Below are 16,587 nucleotides of genomic sequence, written 5' to 3'. Positions count from 1 at the left end.
ATAAAAAGGCCAAATAAATGACTATAATTCAGCTGCCTGACTACCATAATACAAAATTGTATCGTGATTAAAAAAACAAAAAACTCATTCTGCTTTTCAGTATTAAATGGATCTCAGAAGTGATTCTAATTAAAGAACTCAAAGACAGATTATTCAATAATCTGCTGGATATTGAAATTTTATGGCCATATAGTCAACGCTCACATATTAGCCGTAGTAAAGAACAGAAGGACACATATTCTAAAGACAGCAGGTAATTCAAAAATGCATTTTATCCTTATTAGCATTTCATTTTGAGTATGTCTGACATTTCAGAAATTAAAGAATTCCTACGTAAAGAAGTAAGTCACACAAAGCCAAATATAAGAAGCCATGGAAAAGTACCCCTAGAGTTAATGCCTCCGCATTAGGATTGGGAATACATTTCATTCCGTTCTCTCCCTCCACATTCATTTGTTTATCTGGCTTATGTTTCAGTAAGATGAGTGAGACAAGGGTGATAAGGAAGTTAATTATTTCCATTTTGAAACATACTTTGGGAAAGTTCAGACAACGGCAATTAATGGGGAGCCTCCAAAGTGTCACAGAGTACTATCTGCAATCTCCTGAACAGAACAACTGGCCAGATATGTTCATGCCAATGTTTCTGGTAACTTCTACTCTTCACCTTGGTAGTTTTTTCCCTTCCAAATCTAGATGGGCTGCAGATTGATTGGTATAAATATGTATGTGTGTGTGTGGGTGTGTATCTGTGAGAGAGAAAACAGTACTTTCTGTAGTTAAATTAACTATAGAAGTTTGAATACTACACTCTTCACAGTGGCAGTATAGTCTGTCAACTTCCAAAAGGAAATAATAACTTTACTGATATTTTAACTTCTTTGTCAGTCATTGGGGAGCATGTAACACCTAAGTAGCTGAATTCGGTGACAGCTAATTCTGATCTGCTGATAAAAATCTTTGGCCATGTTTAAGATTCTTCTAATGCAGGCTAATCAGTGGACTTCAGCACTTAGCTATACAAGAACATGGTCTTTTGAATTTCTTTATACTTGGAAATCAAAAATAGTTATTAGCACATAAGAACTACTATATCTTCAGTTTCAAATTTATAACCTATTAAAATGAAAGCAATTTTCAGAAGACCAGGAATTCTAGAGAGACAGTATCACACATAGGGTTTTAGTCGTGGTTCACAAGCTGCTGAGCTGTAAGACCTGGAACAAATTAACCTCTCAATGTCTGTTTCCTCATCTGTAAAATGAGAAGTTGGGTTCATATTTTAAGATATCACAAAACAGTAAAAAATGTAAAAGAAAGAAGAATCATAGGGGGAAATGACACAGAGCTACCAAGTTGTTGTTGTTTTGCCGAGCATGAATTTTTTTAAAGCCCTACCATTTATTATCACCATCATTTCACGAGATAAAGAACATGTTTAATTCCCCTAAATTAGAAAGATATATTCCGTAAGAAGCACTCCTTTAAAGTGAAAATGTTTAGCTTTTAAAAACTCATGATCTTCTGTCCTTATTTTTCTCACTTCACCATGGACCAGTGAAAATGTTTTCACTAACCAGCACTGGTCTAAAAGTCGATAATTGGGGATTATAGGAATAGGTAAATTTCAAAGTCCAAGCCTCAAACACTATGATTTTAATTTTACGTGCTCTGTTGTATTTCTTTTACTCCATATTGTAGTCTAGAATAGATGCCTCAACGAAACATCTACTTAAAAATTTATGAAGATCAGAAATACACTTAAATCAGTTTGAGAGAGAGCCTCTATGTATACTTGCCCCAACACATTGAAGTTTATTCTTCAATAAGCTTTGGCGCAGGTACACATTGTGGCTGTCTCTCAAAGAATAAGCTTCAGGTTGGTATGGTGGCTCACGCCTGTAATCCCAGCACTTTGGGAGGCCGAGGTGGACGAATCACAAGGTCAGAAGTTTCAGACCAGCCTGGCCAACATGGTGAAACCCCTGCTGTAGCAAAAATACAAAAATTAGCAAGGTGCCGTGGTGGACACTTATAATCTCAGCTATTCAGGAGGCTAAGGCAGGAGAATTGCTTGAACCCAGGAGGCAGAGGCTGCAGTAAGCCGAGATCATGCCACTGCACTCCAGTCTGGGTGACAGAGCAAGACTCCATCTTGGGGCAAAAAACAAACAACAACAACAAAAAAAAACAATAAGCTTCAATGCATCAGGGCAAGCATAAACTGCTATGGATGTAACTTCATCAACAATAACGAACCACTGAGGACAGGTGCGGTGGCTCACGCCTATAATCCAGCACTTTGGAAGGCGGAGGTGGGATAATCACTTGAGGCCAGGAGTTCAAGACCAGCCTGGGCAGCATGGTGAAACCCCATCTCTGCTAAAAATACAAAAAAAAAGCTGGGCATGGGCATGGTGGCATGTGTCTCTAACCCCAGCTACTCGGGAGGGGGAGGCGGAGGTTGCAGTGAGCTGAGATGGCGCCACTACACTCAAGCCTGGAAGACAGAGCGAGACTCTGTCTCAACAACAACGATAATAATAATAATAATAATAATGAACCCCTGATTGTGTACTTACTATTAAACCCATTTTAAAGATAAGGCAACTGAGATAATGAGAGACTAAGTAGTTTACCAAAGACACATATTCTATAAGCCTCAGTAGTCAGAACTGGAACTCTAATCTCTGATCCAGTTTTGGGTAGGACTCAAATAGAAAGATGTTGCTTGGATTTTAATTACCACTTGCTCTTTTACAAATGAGTGGCAAATGGTTAAAATTTTAGAAGCTGCACAGGGTAAAATGTTTTCCTATTTGGCTGTATAAAATAGTGCCTTTTTAAACACAATCATAAATATTGGTGGAGTTTTTCCTCTGTAAGAGTCAAGATGCCCATTAGTATGGTCACTTACTTTTCTCAAAAAGCTAATAAAATTACACATTTAGAATTTCTAAAGGACAAATACTTACAAATGTCCTCTTTTTCTCTTAAGAAGAACACGAATATCTTCTGTGATTTCAATCTGCAGTAAGAGACAGCATTTATGAGTACAATGACATGAGAAAAGTACCCCTTTAAAAGAAATATTGAGTGCTTATTCACATTATCTGCGCACCTTAGCTCGTAAGCTTTTCCTTTTTACTAAAGGAAAAGCAAGAAATGACTAGAGATGAGTGTTTGACTAGAATTAGTGCTATTACAATCTCAGAAAGTAACTGAGCCAGACTCTAAGTAACAGTAGTTGAAACTCTATGGAAAAATGACAAGAAGCAAGAGTCATGTTCTTAACGATTTTATTTGTATCTCTGAATCCCCCATGGTCAGGACCAAAGCCATGTTCAGACACAGAGACAATGTCTGACCACAGCAAACTAGTCAGTCACACAAGACAGCCATCCCCACACGCAGATGACTGCAGGCATCTATTCTCCCATCGAAACCAAAAACGAGTAAGTTCCTCGAAACAACACAAGGTTCCTTCCCAAATACAAATACGACACTGGTCTAAGTAGAAACCTAAATATATTTCCATCTTCTTTCAGTCTGTAAACACACCATTTTTGTGACATTTTTCAAGATATACACCAAAAGGGCCAGACAATGGTGGCTCATACCTATAATCCCAGCACCCTGGAAGACCAAGGCAGGCAGATTCCTTGAATCCAAGAGTTCAAAACCAGTCTGGGAAAAATGGCAAAACCCCATCTCTACTAAAAATACAAATAATTAGTCGAACATGGTGGTGCATGCCTGTAGTCCCAACTACTTAGGAGGCTGAAGTGAGAGGATCACCTGAGTCTGGGAGGTCAAGGCTGCAATGAGCCAAGATTGCACCACTGCACTCCAGACTGTGCAACCAGAGTGAGATCCTGTCTTAAAAAAAGAAAAAGAAAAAGAAAAAGAAAGGAAGGAAGGAAGGAAGGAAGGAAGGAAGGAAGGAAAGAAAAGAAAAGGAAAAAGATATATACATCAGAAATGTTTGTCAGTTTAGGGTTGGGGTTTGACCTATTTTGGACAATGCAGGAATAAACTAGTTACCATCTGAATACTTGAAAGAGTAAAATAAGGCCCTTCAGTAATTTGATATTGCTTTCTACAGAGCTGGGGCTCCCTGGGCATGATGCTATACTCTAAATAACTGAGGCTTTATTCCATCCAGCAGTATTCACTACTACTTGCATAAGATTACGTAACAAGAATAACCCTTCGAGTTTTTTGTTTTTTTTGTTTTTTTAGTCTAGACGCCTCCATGGAAGTCATACAAACATCCACATAACTGTAATTATCACACTAACTAGCTGGTGTTAATTCAGACAGTTAATTTTCTCCTTGCTACTATTAAAGAGATGAAGGAAAGAATGATTTATACCCAAGCCTATTACTAACAAAGACTAGTTACTAACAGTGAACTACTTTCAACTTTATGTTAATATCCACAATCTACTTTTGTTGAGGGGTTACCAGGGACAGCATCAGTATATGTCTTAACACAAATAGTTAAAACTACTTATAAACAGAAGTCATGCCATTTCATATGTTCTTATTTTTCTTCCAGAAGGCTAACACTGGCTATTAACATGAAGGGGGGGGGGAGCGGGGCACTTATATTAAAATAAGATCCAAAGAGCTCACAAGGAGAATGTTGGGAAAGAAAAACTTCATACTTCTATATAAAAACATACACATTTCCCCCATAGATAATTCCAATAACTTAAAAATAAATGACAAAAAAAAAAAACACCCATCCTTCTATAAAATCATCTAAAGATCTAAAGGTGGAAGTTGCAGGGGAGAGGGATAAGGGAAAACACAAAACTATCTGCTAGTTTGCTTAATTTGGAAAATAACTCCATAAATAAATATTTGCAAAGGATAGTCAACTGTTGACCCTTGGTACTAGAGAGTGTCAGGGAATTCTCCAAGCTGGATGAGAGCCCCAGCTTAAACCTTCTACTCATCTCCATTCTCGTAGCCCCAAATTGGCTGAGCAGGAGAAGCAACTCTCAGAGGTTCTCTAATGCTAAGGAAGTAATTTTTCTCAGTGCCTATCACCTTAAAAGCCATTTCTTTCATCACAAAAAAATGAAAGAAAGTAGCAGCTACCCAGGAAAGAAAAGGAAACCAAATCACATTTTGTAACCTAGCCTAATTTAGTTCTACACAACAGAAAAACTGATCCTGCACTCTCCTCTCTCCTAGTCTCCTCCTACAAAATAGCACCTCCCTGTTAAAGTCATTATATTAAAACAAATTGAAGAAACAATTTAATATAAGAAAACTAGGCAGATTACCACCATGCGGGTTGCATTTACAGACGATCAGGAATTGGGATGATTTAGCTAAAACTGTAAAACAAACTTCAGACTCTTTCACTTCAGATATACGCAAGGTTTTTGTAACATAAGAAAGTTAGAAAGTCTTAGCCTAGCAAATTGTTAACAGACTGAAGCATATATTGTTTATTTTCAACCTAACAGTAACATGGTGGCATTAAAAAAGGAAAAAAGAGATAATACAGCATCAAGAGTTTATTATCTTACCATTAGAAAAGAAGGCAGCACTGAAAAAGCCCAACTCACCAAATGCCAGTGAGCAAAACGAAGTCCATGCAGCTAATAGGACAGCAAAAAGTGATATAAAAAAAGTAAAAACTGATAAAAATACAAGGCAGTGTTCAATTTCAGACAACCCTCATATCTGGGGACAGACTTAAAAACAAATCATTAATGTGTTTGGCTCTAGCCCTCTCTGCAAATAAGTTGGTCTCTTAACCAATATTTTGAAAACATTCTTCCACAAGCAAAGTCAATACTAAACTTGTGATAGCATCTGTTGGAAATGTTTCAAGCACGAAAAATCATCGTCCTGTACTTAATGTCTCAAAAATCGATCTTAATAAGTTTAAAATAGAATGTTTCAGAAAACAGTGGAAAAATATTAAGAAAGCTTTTGGCCGGGGGTGGTGGCTGATGCCTGTTATCTCAGTACTTTGGGAGGCTGAGGTGGGCAGATGACCTGAGGTCAGGAGTTTGAGACCAGCGTGGCCAACATGGCGAAACCCTGTCTCTACTAAAAATACAAAAATATGCTGGGTGTGGTGGTGCATGCCTATAACCCAGCTACTGGGAAGGCTGCGGCAGGAGAATCGCTTGAACCTGGGAGTCAAGATCACACCACTGCACTCCAGCCTGGGTGACAGAGTGACTCGGTCTCCAAAACAAAAAGAAAAAAAGAAAAATATTAAGAAATATAAAAATATTAGCACTTAATGTTCAAATCTAAAAGTAAATTCTGGCCAAGTCCTTTTCAAAACAATTCCCTACGCAATGGTCCTTGATAAGTCTTATTTTAGATAAGTATACATAAATCACATATTGGTAAATAGTAGATTAAAACTGCCATACTAAAATACATTTCAATGTTTAGAAATGTTGTTATCAAGAAATAATACAGGTCAAAAACAGTATGTATGACTCCATTCTACATACATACATATATTTGAGTGTTACATATTCATAGAAAAATTAGCAAAATGTATTTCAAATACTAACAGTTATTGCTGGGTGGTAGGATTAGAGGTGAATTGTTTTAATATTTGCATATATTTTGGGTTTTTTCTGCTGATTTAGTGTCTTCCAAAATTTTCAAAAATAAAAATTGTATACTTAAAATTTATTTTAAAAACCATAAAGGAACAAGAAAATGACTCATTAAAAACAGTACTAAAAAACTGTAGTAAGCCAAACTACGGAAGGTGTCGCTCACAGGCTAAGCTGTGGGAGAAACTTTTCTTTTCCCCTTAAGAATATATGTGAGCCAGGCGCAGTGGCTCACGCCTGTAATCCCAGCACTTTGGGAGGCTGAGGCAGGCAGATCACAAGGTCAGGAGTTCGAGACCAGCCTGACCAACATGGTGAAACCCCGCCTCTCCTAAAAATACAAAAATTAGCCCGGCGTGGTGGTGGATGCCTATAATCCTAGCTACTCAGGAGGCTGAGGCAGGAAAACTACTTGAACCCAGGAGGCGGAGGTTGCAGTGAGCTGAGATCACACCACTGCACTCTAGCCTGGCTGACAGAGTGAGACTCCGTATCAAAATAAATAAATAAATAAACAAACAATAAAATAAAAATATTCAAACATTACAAAATATATCAAATGAAGTGAAAGTGTCCTTTTTTATCCAACCACCTAGAAATAACAGCTTTTATGTTTGGTGGGTAACTTTGAAGCCCTTTTTCTAAGCATATTCTAATACACACATACTTTTTTTTTTTTTTTTTTTTTTTGAGATGCTGGAGTCTCACTCTGTCACCCAGACTGGAGTGCAGTGGCATGATCTCGGCTCACTGCAACTTCCACTTCCCAGGTCCAAGAGATTCTCCTGCATCAGCCTTCTGAGTAGCTGGGACTACAGGCGTACACCACAGCGCCCAGCTAATTTTTGTATTTTGAGTAGAGACAGGGTTTCACCATATTGGACAGGCTGGTCTTGAACTCCTGACCTCAAGTGAACCACCCACCTCGGCCTCCCAAAACGCTGGGATTACAGGCATGAGCCACCTCGCCTGGCCAACACATAAAATTTTTAAACAAAAATTGAATCATACCATCTATACATGTCTGCAACTTGCTTTAAAAAAAAAAACACTGGGCCAGGTGCAGTGGCTCACACCTGTAATCCCAGCACTTTCGGAGGCCGAGGTGGGTGGATCACATGAGATCAGGAGTTCGAGACCAGCCTGGCCAACATGGTGAAACCCCATCTCTACTAAAAATACAAAAACAAAATTAGTCGAGCATGGTGGTGGGCGCCTGTAATCCCAGCTACTCGGGAGGCTGACACAGGAGAATCACTCAAGCCCAGGAGGCAGAGGTTGCAACAGCAAACCTCTGTCTCAAAAAGAAAAATAAAACAAAAAACTGACTCTCTTACATGTCTTTCCATGGCAGAATACACAGATCTACTTTTTAACCATTCCATGGCATTCCATTGATTATATGACCACATCACAATTAAGTCAACCCATATTCTCTGTTGGTAGACATTTGGGGTTTTTCTAATTTCTGATCATTCGAAAGATCACAATGAACATCCCTATCAATATACTTATGCTAGTGATTCTAGAGGGTTTATATCTAGCAGAATTGCTGATTCAAAAGGGTATGATTTTATATTTAGTCTATTAAAAATTGCCCTCCAGGCCTAGAAGCAGTGATACCCCAATAGCAATGAGCATATCTAGCACACAGATCTTGGGTTCCAAATACAATTCTCTAAGAAAAGGAACCAGAGCTCTTTGGAGCAGTTGATTCCAGGTCTGAGGCAGGAAATAGTCAAGATGAAGTTAGTGTCATCTGGTGCCAAGGAATAAAGGAGGGCTGAATTTTTTTAAATGGGGTCATGTGAAAAGGACACAGGGGTCAACCCAAAAAGAGCTCCCAATGGCCAAAGCTGGTATTAACACAACCTGGGCAACAAATAACAGTAATACTAGATTATATCCCACAGAATAAAATAATATCCATGAGTCCATACTAATATAAATGAACGACTGAATAAGTAAATGAGGGAGAAGAGACTAATCATCCTTACAGAAAAATTCTAATAAATGTAGAAGGAATAAAGGAAATAGAAAATCTCCATTACAGCACCACAGGAATAATTACTACAGGCAAAATCCATCAGTGAATGCTAATGCTGGTGAGCAAAAGCTGAAACTGGACACTACATGGTCTCAAAGTATCTCCCCCAAATATGCATTAATAAAAAGTGTATTGATATTACTTCATTGCAAAAGGGAAAATAATAACATTACTGTAGAAAAACACAGTTGATACCATCTTAACTAGGTGATCAGAGTTACCATCACCAGTAATAAGGTGCATCTATACCATGTAAGCCCTAGCTTGATTCACTGAGAAGAACACAGCATCACTTTTGTGGTATTCTTGCCCGAATTGCATAATCTCAATCAAATCATGAAAAAACATTAGATTAACTCAGATTAGGAACATTTTTAGTTTTTATAATTATACTATAATTGTGTAACATGTTAACATTAGGGGAAATTGGGTAAAGGTCCCATGGAAATGGTGTAAAATTTTTGCAACTCTATTGTAAGTCTAAAATTTTTTTTATAAAAATGTAAAAATGCCTTCTAAAAAAGAGTATACTATTTCATATTCCCACCAGCAGTATATTAATATGCCCATTTCCCCATACCTCCTCCAATACTAGATTGAACTGTTTGACAGATACCAAAAACACTGTCTTAATTTTTTGCTTTTCACTATTAGCCAATGAACATATGAAAATATTTCACTGGCTGGATACGGTGGCTCATGCCGTAATCCCAGCACTTTGGGAGGCCGAGGCGGGCAGAACACTTGAGGTCAGGAGTTTGAGACCAGCCTGGCCAACATGGTGAAACCCTGTCTCTACCAAAAATACAAACATTAGCCAGGTGTGGTGGCAGGCACCTGTAATCCCAGCTATTCAGGAGGCTGAGGCAAGAGAATTGGTTGAACCCGGAAGGTGGAGGTAGCAGGGAGCCGAGATCGTACCACTGCAGAGCGAGACTCCATCTCAAAAAAAAAAAAAAAAAAAAAAAAAAAATTCACTATGTCTGAATTTCTTATATAAATTACTTGCTCAAGTTCTTTGCCCATATTCAACTTGGTTTTTCATTTTTTTCTTATGATTCATAAGAGCCCTTTGTATATTAAGGAAATAAGCCCTTTGAGATATTGCAAATATTTTCTCCATTATAGCTTTTCTCTGTTTTGAGTGCTTGTTTTGGATAAATATTGTGGGGTTTTTTGTTGTTGTTATCTGTTTTTCAGTTTTTAGTAGTAAAATGTATCTCCTTTATGGCTTCTGGGTCATTTTCCCACTTCAAGACTATAAAATTATTCCCTCGCATTTCTTAGAAGTATGAATACTAGGTCAAAGATCTTATAAACTATGCCATATTCACATTCTCTGATGCCTTCTTGCTTGAGACACCAAATTACATATCCACGACAACAGTCATATTTCTTTGCATAGATAAATATGCAGTATTCTGATAGTTTTCACTTTATCCATTTTGAAGCAGTTTATTTATTTTTATTTTTCTTATCTAAGTAAGGTAAAAACTAAAGCAAATAAGCAATGCTTATTTATCCTAGACCCATTCTCTTCATCTAAACTCAAAGACAGAGTCTAGTTTGAATGCCAAGAGAAATATTCCAATCTTAGCTAATAATTCTATTATCATTCATTTTGTTACATAAATTCTCCCGTCATTAGTATGGAGATATATAAATACTGATGTAGATCTATCAAGTGCCTATTGAACTGCAAGCACACAAATTTCACTCCTGACATACCAAGTTGTAGACTCTTAGAACCAAAATAGGCTTTAAAGTGAAGATAATGAGCCTGTCTCTAAAAAAGAAACTCTTCTCTTGGGCAAACCTGGAGGACACTATGCTAAGTGAAATAAGCTAGACACAGAAGGACAAATACTACATTATACCATTTATAGGAGGAAACTAAAATAGTCAAACTCAAAGCAGCAGAGAGCAGAAACCAGGGTGACCAGGGGCTGGGTAGAGGGAGAAACAGGATGGTATTAGTCAAATGATACAAAGTTTCATAAGAAAGATGAAAAAGTCCCAGAGATCTACTGTACAGCATAGTGCCTATACTTAACAATATTGCATTGTGTATTTTAAAATTTGCTAATAGGGTAAATCTTATGTTAAGTGTTTTTATCACACATACACACAAATAACAATACAAAAGAGGGCAGAAGGAAACTTTTGGAGGTGATGGATGGGTTTATGGCATAGATTGTGGTGATTATTCTCTCCAAGTTGTTTACATTCCATTTTTACGGCTTTTTGTATGTCAATCATACCACAATAAAATGGTTTTTAAAAATGAGGGATGGGTGGTTAATTATTGTCCATTTTTGGTGCCAATAGTTTTCAAAGGCAACTTTTTAATTATATAGGTGTAATCATTCTTCAGGGAAAAATGAATACAAATTAGAGTGTGCACACAGAAGTTTCCAAATGAATCCATCCATCTCTCTTTAGGAAGTCTCTGCAGTATACATTTCTTAGGACAGTTTTGCTTAAGGAAGTTTAGCTTGTTCTGCTACCAGTGACAAAGAGCAGGGTAAAAGACACAGGGAACCAGTGAGATGCCTACTAAAATAAGAAATGGAAGATGCTCAAAGACAAACATTGCCTGGTTTGACATTTTGTCTGTGTGGTTTATTCTGCCTATTTGCTTCCTTTACCTGAGGCTTTACTGAAATCTCCAGTTTCTGAGCCATACTTTTTATCTCAGCTTTGAAATTCAGTTTAAATATGTACCTTTTGGGAAAGTGTTGTTATTTATTTTTTTTAACGACAACCCCACCCATCCCTCACATTTAATGACAAATAGAAAGTTTCTTAAACGCCAGAAAATTCCTTTTTTTTTTTTTTTTTTCTGAGAAGTGGAGTTTCACTCTTGTTGCCCAGGCTGGAGTGCAACAGCACGATCTTGGCTCACCACAACCTCCACCTCCCGGATTCAAGCGATTCTCCTGCCTCAGCCTCCTGATTAGCCAGGATTACAGGCATGCGACACCAGCCTGGCTAATTTTGTATTTTTAGTAGAGACAGGGTTTCTCCATGTTGGTCAGGCTGGTCTCGAACTCCCAACCTCAGGTGATCCGCCCGCCTCAGCCTCCCAAAGTGTTAGAATTACAGGCGTGAGCCACCGCGCCAGGCCCCATTTACTTTTTAGCAATAATATTTAAATCTTGACTTTTGAATAGGGGTATATACTAGCTTAAAATAACTTACTATAACACAAATAAATTATGGAGTGAAGTACAAGGTTGACGTTAAAATTTATTAATCTACTCTTTACCTTCCTCACAGAGTGTTGTAAGAATTTTAAAAACTGAACATAACGATAACTGTAAATAATTTTAAAAAGAAAGAAACAGTTCCCCCTACTCCATGACTAAGAAGCTAAAATAGGGTCTGCTTTCTGGAACATTAAGAAAGCACCCTTTGTACTTCCCTCTATACTAAAATTAGGAAATTCTTTCTAATCAGTTATAATTACAGCTTTACTCTTAAGATTATCTTGAGACTAGATAAAAGATGAATGTGAGAATATGAAAAAACAGCAAGAAAGTACACCATTCCTATTCTTTCAGTTACCTAGAATTAAATTAGCAGTGGTATCAACAGTGAAAGCACATTCTCTTTATGAGCTCTCAATATATCAATTGCATTTAAGTTAGAATTTTTCAAAGTCATAAAAATCAACAGATCATGCTTTTTTAGGTCCACACCTAAGAAACAGCTTGATTATTATGAAACAACTACTGGGGAAAAAACTTTCAATATATGAAAATTGCTGTCACACTGGTAATTCTTGACTCAGAATCAAGAATCTTATGATACTGATTTTTAAATATTTTGGACAAACAGATTACATAACAGCAAACACTGACCTTACCACAACTCTCCCTCCCTTCCAAGTTTAGTCAACAAGTGTGTTGATACATGGATGAATCTGAATTTACAAGGCATTCATTAAAATACTAGAGACCTGAACAATACTTGAAGAAATTGTTTGTTACCTTAAGTGTTCTTAACCAGAAAGTACTCCTGTGTAACAATCAAGACTTCCCACAAAATTTGTACAATTTTTGCCAGAAGGTATGTTTTGTTTTTGTTTAAAATGACAAAAACATAAGTCTTACACACAGAGAAATGCCTAACATTATGAGCAGAAAGTACATATGGAATTATAATTTTAGGAGAAAAAACTAGCACTTTCCTCTACATTAGAGACTGATAAAGTATTTCAGAAACGAAAAATATATTTTTAGAAACACAGACTCTTAGAGTTAAAATATGGTCCGTTTAGACAATTCTCAAAGTACCAGCTGGGGTTACCAGTTCCTTGCAGGACTACTACTTATAATATTGCATCCTTACTTTCATTTCTGCCATGAGTAACTTTTATTTACTAAAACAGATAGCAATGCGCTGGGGGGTCCATAAACACTAGTGCCAATTAAGAATAAAGAAATTACTCAGTGCTGCCAAAAGTATACAAAAAGGCACTTTATATACTGTTGACAGAAGTAGAAATTAGTACATGCTAAATAGAAAACAACTTGGCAATATGTGACAACAGGCCTTCAGTTACACTTCCTGCACTTGTAATTTCACTTTCTATTTCTGGGAATATCCTAAAGCTGCAGTTCCCAAACTTTTGGGCACCAGGGACCAATGGTGGAGCTCAGGCAGAAATGCTCACTTGTCGCTCACCTCCTGCTATGCAGCACAGCTCCTAAGAGGCCATGGACCAGTACAGGTCCGTGGTCTGGGAGTTGGGGACCCCTATCCTAAAGGAAATCATTAGAGATTCACACAAAAAATAGAGGACAGTCATCATGGTGGTACAGATAACAGAAAAAAAAATAGGAACAACTTCAAATGCCCAATAGGAGATTGGTAAAATAATGTATCCACGTGATCAAATACTATACAGCCATCAAATGCAGTATTGCCAGATTTAAGAGTATGAGAAAATGTTTAAGATATACGAAGTAAAATTGGTTTAAGATGAAACTTCATACTCAAGATCAACTTCCTCACATTTATGTAGGCTATAAACCAAAATGTCAATCTCTAGGTTGTAGAATTACAGGTGATTTTTTTTTTATAGAGACAAGGTCTTGCTCTGTTACCCACGCTGGAAAGCAGTGGTGCAATCTCGGCTCACTGCAGCCTCGACCTCTTGGAAGCTCAAGCCATCCTTTCACCTCAGCCTCCTGAGTAGCTGGGATGACAGGCATACGCCACCACATGCTAATTTTTTGTATTTTTGGTAGAGACAGGATTTTACCATATTGCCCAGGCTGGTCTCCAAATCCTGGGCTCAAGCGATCCATCTGCCTCAGCCTCCCAAAGTGATGGGATTATAGGCATGAGCCACTGTGCCCACCTAGAGGTTATTTTTAGTTTTATCCTTATAATTTCCCTACATTTTCTAAAACTTCTACAGTGAATGTCACTTTTATCATTTAATAATAAAGTAGAAAATATAGCACCAGCCTTTCAATTAATTCTAACGTGCGTCTCTGTATTGATAGTAACAATGAATATGGTCCAAAAGGTGTTTAGCCCTACTCAAGTGGCAAAGTAATACTGTAAAAGGAGCTAAAAGTTGGATTTACCTGTACTAAGGAAAGCAGGTTAGACTCTTCTGTTTTTAAATTAGGCTCAAAGCAAAATAAACTCTTCTTTTGCTCATGTAATATAATCTATAAGCTAAATAAAATGAGGGTTTTCTTCCTTACTATAACTACCATGGTTAACTGTTTTCTGAAGCTAAGCATCCTTGTGGTCCCCTATATCAAAACGTGACTAACAAAAATTGACTAGTACAAGCTGAGTCTCCCTAATCTAAAAATCCAAAATCTGAAATGCTCCAAAATCTGAAACTTTGTGAGCACCAATATAACACAAAGGACATTCTCATTGGACTACTTCAGACTTTTGGATTAGGGATGCTCAACCAGTCAGTATATAATGCAAATACTCCAAAACCTGAAAAATTCCAAAATCCAAACACTTCTGGCCCCAGGCATTTTGGATAAGGGATACTCAACCTGTAATAGCAAGTGAACAGACAGTATCAAAAAGGCAGACAATCATGATGGGTTCTGCACAGATGAAAGTATAATTTCTTTAAAGCTAAGAGTTCTACTTACTTATCCTATTAAAACAAAACAAATGGGAACTCAAATGCCAGATTATATCTGTACGAGATTGAATAGGTACCATGCCATACTTGCAACCTTCTGCCCCATAGTGAAAATGTTTTTCAACTGACCAGAATTAGTCCCCTACAGGAAATGAAGCCTGCCCCAGGAGAAGGTAACTTAAGCAAAAGGAACCAAATGAGTATCATTCCTTTGATGTCTGTGATTAGTAGACCCAGAGGGCTACTTTCCACACAGGTGATCAGAGGGCCTGTGAAAGGAGGGTATTTCAGAAGTGAGCTTTCCATCAGTACTCTCTTCTTTACAACCTGGTTCTGGGGCCAAATACTCAAACTTCAGAGGATATCATCTTACCCGTCTAGCTTCAGACATTCCAATCAACGGTGCTATCACATTACAAATGTGTACTAACTGATTTCGAAAAGTAGGAGGCAGAAAAGGCTGAATCATTTCTTTCTCTCAAAGTTTTTATTTCAAAATGTTTCAAGCAGTGGTAAAGTATCATTAGGTAATTTCACTTCCTGTAAGGGCCACACATCTACAAATGTGTCCTGTAATAACCCCAGCACGGTCTGGCAGCATGGAGTTCACAATGCTAGAAAGTATAAAAAGAATACAGCTGCTATGCATACAATTCAAGTATAATAATACAATAGAATATTTACTCAAAAATTAACATTTTTACTCCAAAGGGAAATCCCTCTGTCGTTGATGGTTCACTAAGTTGATGGTTCACTAAACGGGGTTGAGCCAGTACTTCTGAAGCTAGAGTCACAAACTTGATCCCCAGATAAACTGGTTAAAATGAAGGCAAGGCCGGGTGTGGTGGCTCACACCTGTAATCCCAGCACTTTGGGAGGCTGCAGCAGGCGGATCACCTGAGGTCGGGAGTTCAAGACCAGCCTGACCAACACAGAGAAAACCCATTTCTACTAAAAACACAAAATTAGCTGGGCCTGGTGGTGCATGCCTGTAATCCCCTCTACTCGGGAGGCTGAGGCAGGAGAATCGCTTGAACCCGGGAGGCAGAGGTTGCAGTGAGCCAAGATTAGGCCATTGCACTCCAGCCTGGGCAACAAGAGTTAAACTGTCTCAAAAAAGAAAATAAAATATAAAATAAAATAAAATAAAATAAAATAAAGGTGAACACATTTCCCAGCTTTCCAAGGACTGTCCTGTGGTTGTCCCAGCATAATTATCAAATCCCTCTTTCTTTTGCAAAAATATCCTAATGATGACCCTAGTTGTATTCTAACTTTCGTCCCACAGAGAACAAGGCAGTATAGGTATGGCATGGGTATATTAGCAGAAGCCAACCTTCACTCCTGGAAAAACACTTCCAAGTAAAAACTCCTGTTTGAATCCACAGTCATATACGATGGACAAGTAAATGAAAGCACCAGCTGCACACCATTAATCACATACACACAAGACTCTTTATTCCAAGTGTTTCAATGATATCAAATTACTACAATCTTAGTTTATGTGCAACATTTATAATCTAATTTCTAAAATCTAGATTAACACCTTAACTGATGACTTCAAACTGAAGTCAATTTCTCATCTCACAAAAAACACACTTGTATCTTAAACACATATAGGATAAATCACATGCATTGTAAGAAAATATCTCCGTGTATAGGTATTTAATTTGTGACTTTAAAAAAATTATAGTCCTATTTAATAAGTTACGTTCACCCTTTAACTAACTTTATTTTTTAATTTTTTATTTCTTTTTTTAGAGATGGGGTCTTGCTTTGTTACCCAGGCTGGAGTACAGTGGTAC

General features: G+C 37.5%; 1 protein-coding gene across 2 annotated transcripts in view; it reads right to left on the bottom strand.

Annotated features, from left to right (window-relative positions):
• Nucleotides 1–16,587, bottom strand: part of ACSL4 (acyl-CoA synthetase long-chain family member 4) — an 84,053-nt gene that overhangs the window by 45,034 nt on the left and 22,432 nt on the right. For both annotated transcript variants that reach the window (XM_011984524.1, XM_011984525.1), the window contains exon 2: nt 2,976–3,028. The gene's annotated coding sequence lies outside the window, so the exon portion shown is untranslated. The remainder of the gene's footprint in view (nt 1–2,975; nt 3,029–16,587) is intronic.

This window comes from Mandrillus leucophaeus, unplaced genomic scaffold (assembly GCF_000951045.1).
Source record: "Mandrillus leucophaeus isolate KB7577 unplaced genomic scaffold, Mleu.le_1.0 Scaffold269, whole genome shotgun sequence".
NCBI classification, from domain to species: Eukaryota; Metazoa; Chordata; class Mammalia; order Primates; family Cercopithecidae; genus Mandrillus; species Mandrillus leucophaeus.
The sequence above is the reverse complement of the archived record's forward strand: the minus strand, read 5'-3'. Positions and strand labels throughout refer to the sequence as shown.